This window comes from Mesocricetus auratus, unplaced genomic scaffold (assembly GCF_017639785.1).
Source record: "Mesocricetus auratus isolate SY011 unplaced genomic scaffold, BCM_Maur_2.0 Super-Scaffold_15014, whole genome shotgun sequence".
NCBI classification, from domain to species: domain Eukaryota; kingdom Metazoa; phylum Chordata; class Mammalia; order Rodentia; family Cricetidae; genus Mesocricetus; species Mesocricetus auratus.
Window position 1 is genome coordinate 60,189,809 of NW_024429186.1, and position 21,398 is coordinate 60,211,206.

The following is a 21,398-nucleotide window of genomic DNA, read 5'->3' on the forward strand; positions in this document are numbered from 1 at the left end:
TATATTTTATTGAGGCATTATTATTTTATACATTTGTTCTTCCAAACTGAGAAACCCAAAAGTATATTAAACTGTCAGTCATAACATTAGAAACTGCTGCTAACTCTGAAAATGGACAATCTTGTTTCATACCCTGTTGGTCTTCTCTCGTCTTATGCCCTTCTGAGATGAATACATTCCATCCCCATCTTACAGATTCTGTGTAACTTGCATTAAAATGTCTCATTCTTTGAGTTTCTTTGTGTCCTTTTTTTTTTTCCTCTTCTGGCCTCTGTGGGCACCTGCATTCTTTTTTTTTTCATGTTAATTTTTTTTATATTTTATTTTCCAGTTTAAATTTAGATAAGAAACAAGGTTGCTTCACAAGTCAGTTCCAGATCCCTCTCCCTTTCCCTCCCCTCCTCCCGTGCCCTCCCCCATGGAGGGCCTCAACCTCCCTGGGGGAATGAGGGGATAAGGGGGGGGTTGGGGGGAGGGCACGGTAGTGATTCACTCTTAACACCCTTTTGTGAGATAAGGGAACACCAGAAAAGAGGGTAGAACTAAGTATTTTGATTTCTTTTAAAACGTAAGCGACAAATATACTCCTTTCGGCAGCACATACACTAAAATTGGAGTAATATAGAGAAAATTACCATGGCTCCTATTCAAGGAAGAGACAAAAATGCACAAAGTGTTCCATATTTTTTCTTTAATAAAAAAAGTTAAGTAGATGAAAGACTACCCTAACCATTTAAGGCTACTTCTATGTTCCAAAAATTTTTTGAGAAAACCTAATTTGCAAATATTCATTCACTAACATTTATGCTTCAGAGTATTGTAATTGATTTTGCAGCATAAGATTTTTAGGAAGGACTAAAACATCCCTAGAGCAACCTGAGCCTTGCTGGGATGATGGGCTGTGATCTCGGAGCCTTGGACGACAGTGCCAGCAAAACACTTTCTGCTATCAGAATATTTTCCTCATCCTGCCATTACAGTTACTCCGAAGTCATGTTTAAAAAGGTTTGAAGCTGTGTTGTGAAGAAACTTGCTGTGAACTTTGCTAACAATGGTCTAAATACGTTTTTGGATTACTCTCTGGAGAAATTGCAGCATTTCACACGAGCGGTACCCACTTTACTCGGGTGAAATGAGAATCCCTACTCTGCTCTTCTTTGCATGTCTCCTTAAAACCTCAAACCACGTTTGGGAACGTTTTCTTTTTTAATCTTCACTCTTCCATTCTGTTTCTAAAGGAATACTTAGTGTTAACTAGGTTGCAATTTCATTCGAAAAGAATTGAGCTGGCTTTCCAGAATGAGGTCGATTGCCCACAGAGAGTATGTTGGCAGCTACCTTTAAACAGTCAGGGAACTGTACAGGCGCATACCCAGATTTAATGCAGATAATGTTTGGTTCTTTGAGCAAGAAATGATGTCATTGTGATATTGGCAAGAAAGATGCATAAGATGTACCTTCCACTCTTTGGATAAGTACAATTTTCTTTGCAGCATTTTATTACACTGAGAATGCTAAAGACATTAGTGAATTTCTCACATATGACAACAGAAACATCTGACTTTGTTTTGAATTCAAATCGTTAACTATGCACGGTAGTATTTTGTGCAACCTATAATTGGGGTGTGAAAACCAAGGCATTAAATAAAAATTGTTAGCACATCATGCCTATGAAAAGAAGGAAAAGTATTAGGCTCCAAGTTTCACAAATGGACATTAAAACTTATGGGTCAATCAAGCCGAGAAATGTCAAAATTTAAAAATAAGAAGTAAAATATAATGTTTTCCAAGTTCCAAGCACAGTCCTTTTATAGAAAAAATGTTTGAGTAATTTTAATAACACACAGATGAGGGCACACACACACACATATACGGAAAAAATACGTTTTATAACATAATGTCACAGACAGAATTCAGAGCCTACTAAAATGTATAATACTGGCATCTAAAACTGTTCCTTGTTCAACAGTTAAGGAAATAATGAAAAAGCATGAGTGTCTCTTACACTCTGACTACAAAACATAGGAGTTTTCAGCATATGCTAAATATGTATTTATTCACAGATATTTATTAAGTTCCATCTACGCTCTAGACACTGAATCAAGGGTGTTAAGAAAACAGCCCGCCCTCCAGCGATCAGTTACCCCTTGAAGAAGACAAACACTAAGGAGCTGAACCAGGGAATGGCCGCAGATGGGCGATGTGGCTGGTTTTTTTCTGAGCACATGCACAGTGTGTAACCCCCACTAATAAGCACTTTATGTATCCAATGCATCCTAAAGAGTTGTGTTGAAGAGTCTTTAGGAAGAAAATGGTTCATTTTACCCAACAAGGTGCCACGTTTGAGTTGAGTCACTAGATAACTAACTGTACCTGAGGGAGAAGAGATAACCCGTTTTGTACAGCTGACTCATGACCTGGTGTTTTGCTCAAAAGCCTGGTTATGTTAGCTCGGGAGAGTTTTCTCCACATCCGCTGTATAATTTCCAAACCTGTAGAGCTTCCCCAATGATGGGGACGGCACTAGGGTAAGGAAGAGAATTCACCTGCAGCTGGGAGGCTACAAACATGAGTTTCTCCTCGGGGGCCACCCTTAGCTCCTAAAAAGCCACAGCACTTTGCAATATAGGTTTCTTACTTCATGACAGTTTATGTATTCAAAACCAGCAAGAGAGAGGTTCTCTCACCTCGGGGAGAGCACCATTCTTCTTTTCAAAGCTTTTCACCTATGAATCGAGCCCACGCTGATAATGCTTTGATTGACTTAAAACCAGTTGATTTGGTGTATTACTACATCTAAACAGTACAGTCACAGGCCCCACCCATATTCAAGGCAAAGAGAAAATTTACATACTAAAAGCACTAGGGGATAGGAAGCCAAGCCACCCAGCAAATTCCCTCAACAGGAGCCATATGAGATTAAAGGAGACTTGGACATGTTTTGCATGCATACACACACATAAATGCACACATAAACTTTATTTTCAAGGTAGCTCTTACAAAGCTAGAAAATTATCATTGTGGCCCTTTATTTCCATACATTTAGAACTAAACTCTAATAACACCCAAAGTAAATATTTTTAAATAGTTTGTTTTGACCCAGTTTGGTTTGATTTCATCTCTTTCTTTCATTCTTCCTTCCTTTCTTTCTTTCTTTCTTTCTTTCTTCCTTCCTTCCTTCCTTCCTCTTTCTTACTTTCTTTATTTCTTTTGTTAGTTCATTCATTTGCTTGTTTTTTGAGACAGGGTTTCTCTGTGTATCTCTGACTGTCCTGGAACTCATTTTGTAAACCAGGCTGGCCTCAAACTCACAGAAATATGTCTGCCTCTGTCTCCAGAATTCTGGGATTAAAGGCATGCACGACCACCTCCTGGAGACTTTGTTTTTTGAGACATGGTCTCACTCTTTAGAACAGGCTATCCTAGAACTCACTAGGTAGCCCAGTTGGACCCAGACTCTTAGGAATCCTCTTGCCTTGGCTTCCTAAACACTGTGGTTACAGTCATGAACCAACACACTCAGCAAGTTTCAAATATTTTGACTTTAAAATAAAAATTGCTACAAGTATGCCAAATACTGGATTTATTACACCCAAGGTCAAACTAAAATAAAAAAATATGAATTGCTTGATATTAAATCCAACAGGATACACATAAGCAGCATTCTATGACTTCAGATGAAGAATATTATTACTGATGAAATTCATGTTGTATTTTATAGTTTACTATCAAAATAAATGTTTACATATATAATATACATACAGGCAGGCTAGCTTGTTAAACATATTTGTATTGTTTTCAAGGACAGACTTTTAACAAGTATCATGCAAGATCTTACCCACCTAGTTTGAATGTTAATGCTGCAAAAATGAAGACCAAACGCATACACACACACACACACACACACACACACACACACACACACACACACACAGGGTTATCTGCTGAGCCCAGGGGCACTGCAGTCAGGATTGAAATGCAGAAGCAACTCAATAAAACAATGTCCTTCATAGACTGGCTCTTACTAGAAGTGTCAGCCACTTGTCTCACTACACACCATAAATGAACACAATAAAAGGAGAAAGAAGAAAAGGTAATGCCCACTGACTTTTTTGTATCTACTACCCTGTTGCACCTTTAGGAGCCTTCTTTAATTCTCAAAATGTCACAACAGTGGCCAATACAATTATGTCAGATTCTCTGTCAGCCAAGGAGTGGTTCCGGTGAAAGCAGAGGCTCTTGACAACCAAGGGCAACCAGAGGAAAGTGGACGCCACTCCCACTGCAGCAGACCTGATGTTTCTCCTTCAGGATTGAGATGCACTGCGTTGTGGAGTAGTTCTAGAGTGGGAACTCAGTCTCCAGAACCAGTTTCTGTAACTCATGTGTCAAAACTTAGAGAAGAAAAAAACACATGCCCAAATTTCCATTATCCCTTAAAGATGTTTCGTTGACAGTCTGCAATACAGAATTCTCAGAGCACCAGTGACTCTCTGGAAGTGTTTTCCATACTGTAGTCATGGGTGACGTTATTTGCAACAAAGGAAACAACAGTGATTTCACAGGTTAGGTGAACCCCAGGACTTGGGGTTGCCAGGAATCCAAACAGATTAGGTGTCACCTTGATGTGCTTGCCTTCCAGAACTCTGTGACATGCACACACACACACACACACACACACACACACACACACACTGCCTGCTGAGTGTCTAAAAGGAGATAAGTCAGAGCACAAGGATCCAATTTCAGGCATCTCCACATTCTGTCAAAGTGGCACTACAAAGTGTTTGTACCTATTGTTTCTATAGCACCAAAAGAAAAAAAGGTTTGACCAAGTCTAGAACACCTGATTGCTACACCTTGCATAATAGCCAAAGACAACTGCATACCAACACTGCCTCATATCATTTGAAGGAAATTGTTGAGAGAAACATGGCTTAGTGACCTTGACTTTTTGTGGCTCCAAAATTTATATTTTACATTTAAAAGATAGTCTAAGATCTTCATCTCAATCACTACTCATTACTAGTTGAAGAATGAAGAATGAACTGATGCCATGTGTAGTAGTTTGAATGAAAATGGTCCCCATAAGTTCATCTATTTTCATGTTTAATCCCTAGTTGATGCACGGTTTGGAGAAGACTAAGAGGTGTGGCTGTGTCACAGGAATTGTGTCACTGGGAGTGGGCTTTGAGGTTTCAAAAGCCCTTGTCAGGCCCAATGTCACTCTCTCTGCCTGCTTCCTGCTGATCAGGATAGCTCTCAGCTACTTCTCCACACCATGTCTGCCTACATACCACCATGCTTCCTGCCATGATGATAATGGACTAACTCTCTGAAGCTGTACTCAAGTCCTCAATTAAATGCTTTCTTTCATAAGAGTTGCCCTGGTCATAGTATCTCTTCAAAGCAAGTGAACAGTGACTAAGACAATATGTAAGTGCATAGTTAGTAATTTTGACATATGTATACAGACATAGACTCACCACTACAATTTCTCATCATGATACAGGAAAAAAATGAGGATATCTTTGAGAGAGATGAAGTCTTTTGACACTCAGGTGGGCTTTAACTCAGAATAGGGCCACTGTGTGCTCAGGTCACACAAAATTTCTACTGAGTCAGTGGCTTCAGGGTATCTTGAGAATCCAAAGGACAAAATTCACAAACACAGAGGGTGAGTATAAAGAGATGTTTTTGATTCATTGGTGGGAGCGTTAGAGGGGAAGGACTCCTTTATATTTATAGCAAGAGGTGTTCACAGAGATTGGGTACCATCAAGGTGCTGGTCTCAGACCCTTTTAAGGATTTATGGCAGAATCTGGGGCTCGGGAAAGGGAATGAATGGGTTAGTCCTTTGGCCCAACTCTGGGGTGCCAAGTGCCTTCTCCAGGATTGGGTCCTCACCTATAACATCCAGGCAAAGGAAAGAGATAATGAGGAAGCAGCATGATATGACACAATGTCTTTATCTAATCCCCTGTTAGTGAATATTTGGGGTATTTCTAGTTTGGGGTATTGCAAAGAAGATTGTTAAGACCATTCATATACAGGTTGATGTTTATTCATAAGCATTATATCCTGTTGAATAAATAAATAAAAGGATGCAAAGTGATATAGCCAATATCTAAAATTGTTTAACATTTACACAAACTACAAATCTATTTTCCAAAATGATTGTAACAGTTCACATTCCCATTACACATATGAGAATTTTGGTACCTCCAAATTTTAGTCAACTCTTGGTAGTATCGTTCAAATATTAGACATTCTAAAGGTGAATAGTAATATCTCATTGTAGTTTTAATTTGCAGGTCTTTAATTATTAATGATAATGAGCATCTTTTCATGTGTTTATGGCAATGTCTATGTAAAGTCTTTGGCCTGGTTTTAAGTTGAACAATTCATTCTTCATCAAAAGTAAGCTCTGAAAACATTTTCTTCCATCCTGTGGTTTATATTTTCATTCTCTTATATTGTCTTTAAAGAGTGGAAGTGTTTTATTTTGAGGAAGTCCAATTTAACAAGTTTTTGTTTTGTTGCTGCACATTTGTTGAAACTTTATTAATTTTAGGTATGTATTAAATATATGATCCATCTTAATTAACATTCATATATGGTAGACATATTGGCCAAAGTATCTTGAGTTTAGAAGATGGATAGGTAGATAAACAGATAATAATTAAACAGATAGATGAAAGATAGATTGATGATAGAAAATTACTCCAGAATCCACTCAATTGCTTATGTGCTTTTGTCCACAATAAATGTATACACACACCACTGTCATAGAAATTGGAAAAAATCAAGTTGAGCTGAAGCCTCTTTCTTGAGAGTTAGCTCTCAGAGTGCTGTGCAAGCTGCCAATAAAGAAAAGTTATCAGCAGTCCTACTCCCTGTACAGCCTGAGAACCACAACAAAGACAGACTGGCAAGATATTACCAATGATGTAATAGTGGCATTTCTGTCTTGGGGGCAACCAATAGCTACATTTAATTGAGTCTAAAACCCACTCAATTGGAAAGAACTTGTGTGTGTGACTATAAACTGAGCCAAGAACCCATCATGGCTGGAAAGCTCATAGTCCCTAGAAAAGAACCTACTACTGCCATCTTGCCAAATCAATACAATTTCCAGATGCCTTCTAAATATTTATTCTTACATGTACTAGTTAAGTGCAGTTCTCATATGTACACATATATGTGTACAAGGATATATGGATACCATAAAAGCACATATATACAAGGCCATTGGGGCTGCAAAGGTGGTTCAGAGGTTATGAGCACTGCTTCTCTTGCAGAGGACCCAAGTTCAAGTCCCAGCACTTGCACGGTGACTCACAACCATGATTGGTGTGGAAGATCCCATCCCAAGGTGGGTGGTGCCTGAACAGGCAGACCTGAGGTAAATAAGAAAGCAAACTAAACAAACCAGGATGGGCAAGCTAATACCCAGCGTTCCTCCACGGTCCCTCTTTCAGTTCCTGCCTCTAGATTCCTGCCTTGAATTCTTGCCTTTGCTTTTTCTTCTGATGGACTATTTTCTGTAAGCCAAACAAACCCTTTTCTCCCCTAGTTGTTTTAGTCATGGTGTTGATGCTTCATCATAGAAACAGAAACAACACTAAGACATCTTTCATCTGCTTTTGTATCTTCTTTTGAAAACTAGATTCTCTATATGAAGGAGAATATGCAATATTTATCTTTCTAACAATAATACTTTGATCAAACTTGCTTAAGATTGATCAATCTTTACTTCTATCCATTTTCTTGCAAATAGCATAGTTTTGTTCTTACTTATGACTGAATAAAACTCAATTATGATTCATTGCTCTTTGCTTCCTGGCTGGAAATATAATGTAACCAGCCTCCTCACATTTCTTCTGGCATGCTTTTCAGCCATGGTAGACTGTATCTCTTTTTTAAGCATTCATCTATATGGGTGTTTTGTCTGCATATATGCACATAAGAAGAGGGCATCAGATCCCATGGGACTACAGTTATAAATGGCTGTGAGCCACCATGAACTCAGGACCTCTGGAGGAGCAGCCAGTGCTCTTAACCTCTGAGTCATCTCTACAACCCCTGTATCCCTTCTTAAACAGTAAACCAAAATAAACCCTCATCCTCAACATTGGTTCTGTCAAGTGCTTTTGTCACAGCCTTGAGGAGAGTAATTAATACAGAAAACTGGTGCCAAGAAGAGGGGTCACTGATATGAGAAGCATGCCTGATGAACGTGGATGTGAAGGCTTGTCTATTGTACTCTGAGTACTATTTAGACGCCTTGGAACTATATCCTCCATCCTCTATTGGTTTACTTATCTTTTACCCCCAAGGTCCACAATGTCTTAATTGCTTCAACTTCATAATTGTCCTTGACCAAGGATCATATTAACCCATGAACTTGGGAGTTTCTCCAAAATTATTTGGACTACTCTATATCCTTTGCATTTCTATAGGAACCTGAAAAATCCATTGTTTTATTTGTATAAAATTTTGTGATGAGATTTTTTTTTTCAAGGCAGAATCTCACTGTATAGCTGAAGTTCGCCTCAAACTCATGACTTGCTTCCCTTTGTCTCCCCAGTGCTGGGATTATAGCCATGTGCCACTACCCAGATTGTACTATTTTTGTAATTAAACAGACACCATTTGGGAAGATTTTACAGGATAACAATATTGAATCTGTACTAACAATATTGATGCATCTTTTCACTTAAACTTTTAATTTCTCTTAGCAATGCTTACATATTTTTGTCAAATTTATTTCTAAACGTTTCATAGTTTGAATGGTGTGTAAATGGTTTTATCTAGTTCAGTTTTTCATTTATGTAAAAATATAATATGTAATAGAATATATAGTATAAATTCTAGCATATAAACTGGAGATCGTCCACTCTTTAACGTTGTAAAATTCTGATTTACCATCATTTTATAGACTCCATCAGATTTTCTGTTTTGGACAACCCCATCATCAGCTAACCAGGCCATCTGAGTCTTTATCTCTTTTTTTCTTTATTTTTTGAAAATGTCATACATGTATAAAATGTCTCTTGATCATATTCAACCTTACTCCTGCCTCCGACTTCCTCCAGGATTCCCATCACGTCTCCATCCCAATTTCATGTCCTCTTTTTATAGTTTTTCATTGCATTTTCATTTTTAACCTACCGTGTCCAGTTAGTGCTACCCATATGCACATCAGCAAGGGTCATCCATAGAGAATGCACACCTTCCAGTGGCCACACTCCTAAAGAAAACAGACCCTCCCTCAGCAGCCAGCAACTGTCAATAGCCCCTCAGCTAGGGATGGGGGTCTCCAGAAACTACACTACAATTTTTAATTGGCTTTATCTTACAAAGAGAGATGGCTCTTTGGTTAAGAGCATATGCTGCTCTTCCAGAGGACCTGAGCAAGTCCCCGCACCCATATCAGGTGGCAAAGCTGCCTGAGATTGTAGCTCCAGGAGTACAAGACACCTCTAGCCTCCGCCAGCACCTGCGCTTGCACGCATGTGTGCACATGCACTCACACACACATAAAAATAAAATAAATGCTTTTTTAAGGCAGGGTCTCACAGTGTATCTCTGGTTGAGCTAGTCCACCTGCCTTCCCCTCCTGAAGCTTGGGATTACAGGAGTACACTGTTTATCAACGTTCTTAAACAATCAGTTGTGTTTTTCACTGACATCTGTCTACTGCTTTTCTTTTCTTCTGGTTTTTAATTCATTTATTCGTTTCTAATTGCATGTGCATCTGTGCCTGCCCGATTTCTGTTATGTGTAGCATATGGATACAGTTCCTTTGGAGGCCAGGAGAGGACATCAGACCGCCAGAGTTATAGATGACTGTGAGCCTGCTGTGGATGATGGGAACTGGACTCAGGTGCTCTTGAGAGTAGCAAACACTCTCAAGCACTGAGGCATCTCTCCCGCCCCTCTTCTCTTGCCTAATCATCATTTGTCCTTTTCCTCGTTTGCTAAGGTGGAAGCAAAGGTCATGTTTGTGAGATTTTTTTCTGGTTGGATGCATGAATGGATGGATGGTAATTTGGGGTTTTTCTTGAGAAAGGGTCTCACACAAGTGATGCTCCCACCCTGACCTCCTGAGTGGCTAAAATACAGGTAAAACAAACAAACAAAAAAAAACAAAACAAAAACAAAAAACCCTCACACACAGCTCTTCTCTTCTCATAATATAGATTATATATATTCAGAATTTACATATGTATACACACACATGTGCATATGTGTGTGTGTCTGAATTTTTAAGTGGGCTTTAAAAAATAGTAACAACAGCCAAATCACACCAGAAAAACTGAGAACCCAATATTTACTGAGACTCAGACCTAGAAGCTGAGTGCCTCGTAGTTGAAGTAACCCAACAATGGTTATCTCTCACTGGTGGGGGAGAGAGGACAACTGGAAGATAATTTCTCAGTCCACAGGGCAAGGTGTCTCAGTGGTACCACTCTGGCGCTGGAAGCCCTGGGGTTTCCTGGAGAGTCGCAGATGCCTCTTCCATGATGAAAGCTTGGAAACACTGGTTTTGCATCAGGGAAGGGAGTTGATCGGTGGCAGCCTCACAGGGTGAATAAGCCCTCAGTGAGAGGAAAGGCCAAGCAAACACAAAAGATGGTAATAAACTTCTTCCCTCTGAGGTACACTCTCTCTCTGGCCTGCCACCTGGGGAAGCTGCCCACAATAGGGCAGGCCTTCTGAAACACATTCTCTCTCTGGCCTGCTACCTGGTGGTGCTGCCCACAGTGGGGCAGGCCTTCTCACGTCAATCAAGGCCATCAGGACAGCTCTTCTGGTGAGGAACTCTCTCCCTACTCAGGAGATTATAATTTGTGACAGGTTGCTATTAACATCCCACCAGGCACTACCTTGAGTCCTCTATGAGTTTTGATGCGTGGTTTTTGTTTCAGTTCAATTGTATTATTTACTGTGCTCGGTGCATCCGGACCCTCTTCGCTCTACCCCTGAGCTGCCTGCGCTTCCAGACCCCCTTCTCACTTCTCTTTTCATGTGTGTGCTACTCAGAGGTCAGAAGAACACGTTGAATCGCCTATAACTGGACCTCCCAATGGTTTGAGCCACCATGAGGGTGCTGAAAATCAATTAAGAGCAACGGTGCTCTTACCCAATGAGTCATCTCAGCCCCAAGGGCTAGACTCTTTGAAACAGGATTCCATGACCCTCCCTAAGGTGGGCTGTTTTCATAAACGCTTGATGTAAATGTAGAAAGCATACATTTTGCTGTTAATTGATAAAGTTTTCTTAGAATGCCAACTAGATCAAGTTGGTAATAGTGTTGTCTCATCTGTCCTGTCCTTTTCTTTATGTGCATGGATGTTTTGCTTGCATGTGTATCTGTGCCCCACATACATATCTGGTACCCACAGGGGCCAGAAGAGAGCATTGGAGCCCCTGGAACTGGAGTTATATGTGGTTGTTAGCCATCATGTAGGTGCTGGGAATCAGACCTGGGTCCTCTGGCAGAGTAGCCCATGCTCTTAACCACCTGTATCGGTCCAAGCTCTGCTATTATTGTCTGTCTGGTTGTTTTCTCAGTCTCCGGCAGGAGAACCTCTAGTTGCAATTGTGGGTCTGTCTACTCTGGCTGTTGTGTCAGTTTGTTTACCATCTATTTTGAACCCACGTCACAGAGCATACTCTAGCTGGTTACACGTCACCATCCTTTGATTGAGCTAATTCCTTTATCACTGTGAAATGTCATTCTTCACCTCTGAACAAATCATTGTCCTGAAATCTATTTTGCTGTTGTCATCACCCCAGTTTTTATTTATTAGCATGGGAAATCACTTTGCATTCTGTACTTTTTTACATCCATGAAAATATGTTTCTTCGACTAACTGTGTGCTATGATTTAAATATGGAATTCTGTGCCTCAAAGGCTGATGTGTCCAAGTTCACTCCACAGAATGGAGGCTGGGCAGTCAAATGTGGGGCACTTTTGCTTTATAGAAGAGGATCTTGGTTTATCAAGAGGATGCCCAGAAAAGGAACTGTGGGGCCCAGTCTCTTCCTCTCTCTTTCTTTCTGCTTCCTGAATCTGGTGTGGAGGATTTGCTTCTGCCACTTCTAGAAACCCAAAGCAATGAGGTCACTCTCTCTAAGACCAGAACCTCCAGAACCATAGGTTAAGCAACCCTTCCTTTTTATAAGTCAACTGAGTGGGGTGTTTTGTTGTAGTAATGGGAAACGGAGAGATGTGTTGTGCTTGGCCTGGTATCTGCAGGAAATAGCAGTAGTACTCGAGAGGAGAGTGAGAAAATACATTTTAAAAAGAGAAGGGCTAGCACCGGAAGGGCACCATACAGTTCTTCCCCTGCCTGACTTTAGACTGCAACCTCAAATTCAACCTCAGAGCGCCATTGCGTGTTCACAGAAAGATAATGCCTGCCCTGTTCACCAAGGAGCTGTGACCTGAGTGCAATGTCTGCTTCACAGATGTCCACAGGGACAACAAGGTCCAAGTGCTTCAAGGACACTGCAAGGCCATGGAATCAACAGGTAGGCCAGCTGCACAGTTGTCATCTAAATAGAGGCACGAGAAAGCTAATGACACAACCTGCATGGGGTATTCACCTGAGAAAGGCAGCTTCACACACACACACACACACACACACACACACACACACACACCACCCGGCTAACCTGGACAGGGGTAGGAAAAAAATCCTAAATGAAAAGCCAAACATCCACACTTGGAAAATAGCAAGATAGATAACTTATTTTAAAAATCCAAGAATGAATGTGATGCCTTGGGCAAATGACTAAGCTAAGGTGTATTTGGAGCTTCTCAAAATAGCTCTGGAATGTTCCTTTGACCTTGTGTTTTGTAATTTATCTGTGGCTCTGTGTATTTATTTGCTTCATTTTGTTTTATAATTTTATGATTTAAAATTGGAAATGTTTCCCAATTCCAAACGATATTTGTTCTATAAATATAACTCATCTTGCAAAACAAAGAAAGGAGTCAGGGGTAGTACAGCTCTCCTGCAATCCCCGAACTCAGGATACTAAGGTAACAGGATCCAGGGTTTGAGGCCAGCCTGGGCTACATAATGACAAAACACAAAAGGGAAGATGGGTGGGGAATAGAAAGGACATACCCCAACTTGACATCTCCCAACACATGTCCTCTACCTGGCTTAAGTGTGTAAGCTCCTTGAATTTCCATGAACAAAGAAAAGCAGTCATGAAAGGTAAAAGTAACAACACTTTCACAAGAAACTAAAGTAAAATGTGTTTATTGCATTTTCAGACTTCACATTTTTTATCCAATCTAATCATGTGTCAGTATAATCAGATCATTTGCATTTAATGTCTATGTTCAGATTAGGGTTAAGTCAATCATATGGCTAATTTTTTTCTCTATATCTCATCCATTCTTTTCCTCTTCTCCAGGCTTCTTTTTGAATTAGTTAAATAAAATGAGGGGGTTTTTTTTTGGTTGTTGTTACTAAAAGATGATATTTCACTCTTCGTTTCAAAAAAGAAAGTTACTGTCATTGTCATGTTCCTCTACTTGTAACTCGTTGTCTTAGTGTTACTATTGCTGTAACGAAACACCACGACCGAAAGCAAGTTGGAACGGAAAGAATTTATTTCCTCACAGTTCCACATCACAGTTCATCATCAAAAGCAGTGAGGGCAGGAACTCAAGCGGGGCAGGAACCCGGAGGCAGAAGCTGGTGCAGAGGCCATGGAGGGATGCTTCTCACTGGCTTGCTCCACATGGCTTGCTCAGCCTGCTTTCTTACAGAACCCAGGACCACCAGCCCAGGGATGACCACACCCACAATGGGCTGGGCCCTTTCCCATCAATAGCTAGTTGAGAAAATACCCTACTGGCTTGCATAGAGCCTGATCTTCTGAAGACATTTTCTTAGTTGAGGTTCCCTCCTCTCAGATGACTTCAGCTTGTGTCAAGTTGACAGGACACCACCCAGCACACTCCTGTAGACAGTTGCAGTGGCTGGGGGTGCTGAAGAGGAGGAGGCAGGAGATTCACAAGTTTTCAGCCAGTCTGGTCCTAGCATCCACACCAAGCAGTTCACAACCACCCATAACTCTAGTTCCAAGGAATGCTCTCTTCTGGTGGGCACCCACACACGTGTGACATGCACATACATGGACACTCACATATGCATGCAAATAAAAGCAAATCATTTAAATAAATGAATAGAAGAGTAACCATGACTGATGCTATTCAGAACTTCTGCGCTAATTAGATTTAACTGGAGGTTTTTGTTGGTGTTACTAAGAATTGAACCCTGGAGATTGTTTTGCTGAGCTTTGTTTTTAGTTTGCATTGACGCTCAATGAAATTTGGAAACCTTGGGATGGGGCAAATGTATTTTATCTGCTGGACAAGTAGGCCTGCTTGGGGACTAGAAAACATATTACAGCAATGGTAGATAGGCTCTCCCAAATCCTGGTTCCTGGAATTTATGGATATGTTAGATTGTATGGCAGGGTAATGAAGGTTGCAAGTTAGATGACCTAGAAATAAGGAGGTTATCCTAGATCGTCTGGGATGAGTTTATAGTAGAAAGGAGAGACCAGCAAAGGATAGAAAGAGGCAGGTGACAAGGGAAGCAGGAGCAGAGGCGCTCGGCTGCCGGGCTCTACGAACTGGAAAGTGTGAGGAAATGGTCCTTCTCACTGGACCAGGACAGAAGCAGTGCAGGTGGCCCGGTACGGGAGCCCACGGGAGCCACACCAGAGCAGCGGTGCACAGTGTAGAGGAAAACCCTGCTTCGCTCCGAGCCTCCGTGCTTTGAACCGTTTATGCAACCGTGGCGGGAATCACACAGCTTTCTCCCGTCTGCCTTCAAGGGTCTCCTTTTACCAGTGCTTTTGATTCTCAGCATTTTCACACACCGCACGCATCTTTCCACACTTTCCCCAGAAGATAATTCAAAGAACAATTTTTTAAAATGTGCCATTAAAGAGAAAAGCAATACCTGGGAAGAGGAGAAATTTAAACCCTACATAGTTGAATGTTTTATAGAAAGCAAAAAAAAAAAATTCTGATGAAGGCAGACCCTAAAATGCTCATCTCTGGTTAAGTGCAGTCAATATCAACAATACTTCTAAGAGATTATACATTATTATCAACGCCCTAAGACTACACTAAAGAAAGAAAAACAAGTGCACGCACTACAGCTGCTACATGAGGGGGCAGAGTTGACTAATCCATAACACAAATGTTTGACACACACCGCATAATGACATGTGGCAGGCTCTCTCAGCTTACCTCGACTTAATAAACTCGTTTCATTTCGAGAATAACGCTCTGGGGTTGGAGATGTAGCTCTGTTGGCAGAGTGCCCTCAAGGCATGGACAAGGCCTAGCTTGATCCCCAATGTTAAGTAAACTGCCTGTCACCCGCAGCACTTGAGAGGTGGTGAGTTTGAAGCTGGCCTGTGCTACTTAAAACTAGAGCTCTCAAGAGAAATGTTTTGATAATGCTATTTACTGACTCATCTGATAACTTTCTTTCAGATATGTGTGCATTTCTTGTGAATGTGTGTATGCATGCTACATGCATGCTGGTGTCTCCAGAGGCCCTCAGGTCCCCTGGAACTAGAGTTGTGAGATGCTGTGCGGATGCTGGGAACTGAATCCAAGTCCTCCTCAAGAGGAGCAAGCGTTCTTAACTACCAAGCTGGCTCTCCCACCCTCACTAATAACTTCATATTTGATACGCATATAGGTATATATTGAGGGGGTTTTATTTTCTTTCCAAAGAGCTTAGAGAATTTTCGAATATATAGCTCTAAATGGCAGGAAGACCCCAAAAATTTCATCAAAAGGGAATAAATAGTCCCAAATTAAGCCTTTAACCTACCCTACCTTCAAATGCTAACACTGGACTTAGGAATTTGTTTCTGACTACAGAAGTGTGTGTGTGTGTGTGTGTGTTTGTGTGTGTGTGTGCAAGCATATGTGTATGAGTGCAGGCATGTGCAGGCCACGGCACATGTGTGGAGGCCACAGGACCTTAGGTATCAGCCCTCACCTTACACCTTCCTGTTTGTTACTGCGTGTTTGAGGCTAGCTGACCCACAAGCTTCCAGGGACTCAGCTGTGTCCACCTCTGATCTTGTCATAGGAGCTCTGGGACGCACACTACCCACATCAGGCTCTGGGAACTGAACCACATGCCTGTGGGGGCAGATAAGCCTGCTGTCTGAGCCATTTACTTAGCTCCCTAGGGATATAATAAAAAGGGTTAAAGTTTAAAAGGGACATTTGGTTGTATACATATAAGAAAATTAAATTTTGGCAGAATGAATTCATGATTTTCAAGTAATTTGAAGTAACCTATTTACATGAAAAGAATTTTAATTTAAAAAGTAAGGTCAGGCACAGTGGTGTCCCAGTGTCTTAAGGTTTCTATTACTGTGAAGAAACACCATAACCATGGCAACTCTTATAAGGAAAACATTTAAATGGGGTGGCATACTTACAGTTTCAGAGGTTCTGTCCATTATCATCATGGCAGGGAGCCTGGCAGTATGCACGCAGACTTGGTGTTGGCTATATCTGGATTGGAAGGCAACAGGAAGTGGCCTGTGATTCTGGGCATGGCTTACACATATATGAAACCTTAAAGCCCACCCCCACAGTGACATACTACCTCTAACAAAGTCATACAAACAGACTCCAACAAAGTCACACTTCCTAATATTGCCACTCCCTATGAACTTATGTGGGCCAATTACGTTCAAACTACCACATCCAGCATTCAGCAGGTAGAAGGGGTGTGGCTCTATGTGAGGCCAGTCTAGATGACATAGGGAATTCCAGGCCAGCCAGGGTTTCAGAGTGAGACCCTATCTCAAAAAGAAGAAGGAGGAGGACAAAAAGGAAGAGGACAAGGAGTTGGAGGAAGAAGTCACAGCTGGTTATGGTAGCACAGCACTCAGGATACATAGGCAGGAAGATTCCCATCAGTTTAAGGCTAGTCTTGTCTATATAGAAAGTTCCAGTCCCTACATAGTGAGATTGTCTTGAAAATATATATACATAAATGTCATATATGTTTATTTTCCCATAACTGAGAGATACAATTAAGGGGAAAGATCAGTGGCTCAGAAGCCCAATGCCAATTGCTGGAATGTCCTCCAGCCCATGGTGCCACTGGGAAGCAATGGAATCTGCAGGAGGCAGGGCCGAAAGGAAGTCAGAGCACTGGGAGGATGCCCCTGAGGAAGATTTGGTGACTCCTCCCCAAGCTCCTCCTGACTCACAGTGTGTGAACAGCATCCACGAACTCCTCACCACTGTGATGGGGGAAGTCCTTCTGTATATATGTTTGTCTGATTGGTATAAACAAAGCACTGTTGGCCAATAGGGAAGCAAGATAGGTGGGACTAGGATTCGAGGAGAATTCTGGGAAACTGAGGCACAGTCAGTCACAATGTAGGACACCAGAGGAGTAAGAGGTCCAGACCCTTTCTCCAGTAAGAGAAGACCACGTGGAAAATACTCAGATTAGCAGTTATGGGTTAATACTTAAGTCAGAGCTAGCCGGTAAGAAACCAAGCAAACAGCCAACAGCTTCATAATTAATATAGTGTTTCGTGTGTTACTTGGGGGCTGAGACAGCTGCAGGACCCAGGTGGATGGCAGGAAGAGTACACGTTACACCATGGTGTTCTGACTCACCACAGATCCAAAAGAAATGGAGGGACAACAACAGACTAAAACCTTGGCCAAGATAAATCTTTCCTCCCCTAACAGTTGCTTACCTTATCTATTTTGTCACAGAAACAGAAAGCTGACTAACACACCAAGACTTCCTCTGTTAACGTGTTGGCAGACATTTGCTGAACTGGACATTTTGTGTTGATTACACAAGTTCTGTTCTCAGTCCTCACTGCCCTACTGTGTGCATTAAGAAACTTAGCAATGTAGAATACACCAAAGGACTTCTTTACAGTCAGGCTTCTGACTGGCCTCGGAGAATGAGAAAAAAGACAACAGAACAGGGAGAGGAGCCAAGACAATCAATCATTTCTTAGGAAAAGTCCCAAGACATGTCAAATGGTGGTCTCACATAAGTCTGCATGTCTAATTCCTCTTGCCTCTTTAGGAAGGCCTATAACATTGTATTCCTACACACTTAAACCTCCAGATTCTATATAATTTCTTGTGGTTTGCCTACGTGCTACAAATAAACCATTTCTGTGTTGAACCTCACTCAAGTCAATTTGAGTATGCCATCTATATCCTGCTGCTATCTTTACTATCTCCTCTATCCAGATGTTTGAATGTATACATGAATACACATACATGTATCACATTTATAATATCTGCACAAAATGTCTGCATTATAATCCAATTATCATATAGTTATAGCAAATCTATACTTTTTTATTTTTCCTTATAGGTGTGTGATAGTTAGTGTTAACTGTCAAATCTTAAATCAACTGGGAGATGACTTCTATCCGTGTCCATAGGAAATTATCTGGGTTGTGCTGAGGTGGGAAGTCCTGTCCACTGAGGGTGGCAACCTTTCCCTGGTGAGGGTCCTTGTCTGTATACTTGAAGAAAAGAAGCTAAGCTTCAGTATACATTCATTGTTCTCTACTTCCTGACTGAGGGTGCCATGTGTCCTGCCATTTCAAGCTCCTGCTGCCATGGCTTCCCCATATGATGTATTATATCCTTGAACTATGATTACAAATAACCCCTTTCTCATTTTAACTGTTTTTGTCATAATATTTTAGCAACAGGAAAAGAAACAAAGTAAGAAACTGGTACTGGAAATAGGGGTTTTGCTGTGACAAAACTATGTGGTTGTGGTAGTAGGAATGGTCCCCATAGGCTCATATGTGTTGAATGCTTGTTCATTAGGCAATGAGGCTACTTGACAAGGATTAGGAAGTGTGGCCTTGTTGGAGGAAATGGGCTTTGGGGTTTCAAATGCTCAAGCCAGGCCCAGTGTCTCTCTTTTCCTGCTGCCTGCAGATTCCAACATAGAACTCTCAGCTACCTCTCCAGCACCATGGCTACAGGCACGCCACCATGTTTCCTGCTATGCTGACAATGGACTAAACCTATGAAATTGCAAACAAGAGCCAATTAAACGCTTTCCCTTCTAAGAGTTGCTGTGATCAGTGTCTCTTCACAACAATAAAACAGTGACCAAGAAGTAGTTGTTAGGCCACTGAAAGTGTTTTGTGTCTAGAATGTGAAAGAGTTTAGAACTTTGGGCTATAAAAGCCTTTGAATTCTGTAAACATAGTTTAATTAACCATTTTGGTAAGATCTTGACAGATAAGAATTTGAAACAAATGTGGACTATGAAGACCTGGCTAATGCAATTTTCGAGGAAACAAGAACTCTATTATAACTGGACTTGGGGCCATTTGTGTAGTAGTTTTGGCCCTGTCTTAGATAATGAACTACCTTATTTGGCAGAAGAGAGGCGTGAGAGCAAGGGTGAAGTTTCAGCCATGAAGAGCAAAGACAGCTGAAGAGATGAGCCCCATCAAAGAGAAACCTGGAAAGGTGTCTTGAAGGCAAGACTCCATTCACAAATGGCTCTAACTTATGCAAATTTATGTGACAGAAGAGAGCTTGAACTAAGAATGCAGCTGAGAGGGTTCCCTGATGCTCAAAATCAACTGCGTAGAAGAGTGTTTCCCCAGGGTCACCAAAACTCCTGCGACTATGGTCCAAGAGGGCAACGCTCCATCCTGAGCCCCAGCAGAATTTGGCAGTGGTGTCCACATGATGCTGTTTTGGAGGCATGGAAGATATAAGATGGAGGGGGTTCTTGGAGTCTCACTCCACAGTTTCAGAAAACAGCCAAGGCCAAGCATTGCAAGGCTAGGTTGAAGACCCTGTGTGAAGGCCTTGAGAGGCCATTGAGTAAAGCTGTAAAGGAAAATGAAGCCTAGACTGCAGTGAAGACCTAAAGATGCTACAGATGCCAGGACCATGGGGCCCACCAAGGAGAGATGCAGGCATACAGCTTACCCAAGAGAGGGCTATTTATATTGCAAGTGGCTAAGCTGGAGAGTTGGGGTTACTTACACCTTTTGGAGCCCAACCAGTTTCATCATAAGCCCTAGAATCTAGAGCCTATATGATGGACACAGCTGGAGACTAGAGTTTGCCATGCTGGATTCTGGTCTTGCTTTGATCTGAGCATTCTTTGCTATGCTCTGTATCTTCCCTTTGAGAACAAGAATGTTGACTCTGATATTATATGTTGCAAGTGTATTACTTATCTTTTTTATTTTATAGGAAGTAAGTTAAAAGACTTTAGATTTTTATTCATTTTTGTGAGCATGTGTGTATGTGGACATACATATGCTACAATGTTCACATGGAAGTCAGAGGATAATTTGCAGTTGATTTTTTTTCTTCTACCATGTAAATCACAGGGCTCAAACCCAGGTCATTGGACTTGGCATTGGTATCATTACCCACTAAGCCATTTGTCTAGTTCAACTTTGGACTTTTAAAGTGTTTGAAGACAATGGGGATTTTTAAATTCGGACTGAATGAATTTTATTTTATAACATGGCCATATCTTATGGGGGCAAGAGGTGGAATGTTATGGTTTAAAAGTGGTCTGTTGAAGTGTCAAGTTCACAAAGAGTGAAATTGTGATAATTAGTTTTAATTGTCAACTTGACAGAACCTAGAATCACTGAGAGACAGGCCACTGGGCTAGCCTGTGGAGGGTTAGTTTGATTGCATTAACTTATTTGGGAAGGTCTACCCATTATGGGTGGTGCTTTTCCCTGGGGGGAATGCTGGACATGGAAAAAAAGGGAGCTAGACAGCAGTGTATCTTTGTTGTTCTCTGCTTCCTAACTGTGGGTGCAATGTCGCCATCTAAGCCCCTGCTGCCATCACTTCCCCGCCAAGCTGGAGCACGCTCATGAACTCTGTACGAGCTAAAATTAGCCCTTTATCACAGCAATGGAAGAGTATGACAAGATATGCCCAACCTTTAGAAATTGCAACATGATGCTGCCATCTACAAAATTCATACTCTGGAGAACTTCACAATCAAGTTACCAAAAAAAGCCTCAATGTTTTAAGAAAGCTTATGATTTTGTTTTGGGCCACATTTATAACTATCTTTGGCTACTTATAACCATATGCAGCCTGTGGACCATAGGTTAAATATACTTGGATGCAACAAATAAGCATGTGTGCACATATACCTTTCCCTCTTGCCTAAGCTTTTGCCGTTGGATGAATTTCTAGCAGCAGTATTTTTGAGATAAAGGTTATGTACATATTTAAGGCATTTGTTGTTACAGAAAGAAAATTAGCCTTTTCAGTTCTGTTGTATTCACACTGCTCGACACTGTGCAATAAAACCATA

The 21,398-nt window shown here is 41.2% G+C and overlaps 1 non-coding gene across 1 annotated transcript; it reads left to right on the top strand.

Annotated features, from left to right (window-relative positions):
- Nucleotides 1-581: 581 nt before the first annotated feature.
- Nucleotides 582-688, top strand: LOC121139549. The gene has a single exon (XR_005876465.1). It is a non-coding gene; the product is annotated as a U6 spliceosomal RNA (small nuclear RNA).
- The last annotated feature ends 20,710 nt before the right edge of the window (nucleotides 689-21,398 follow it).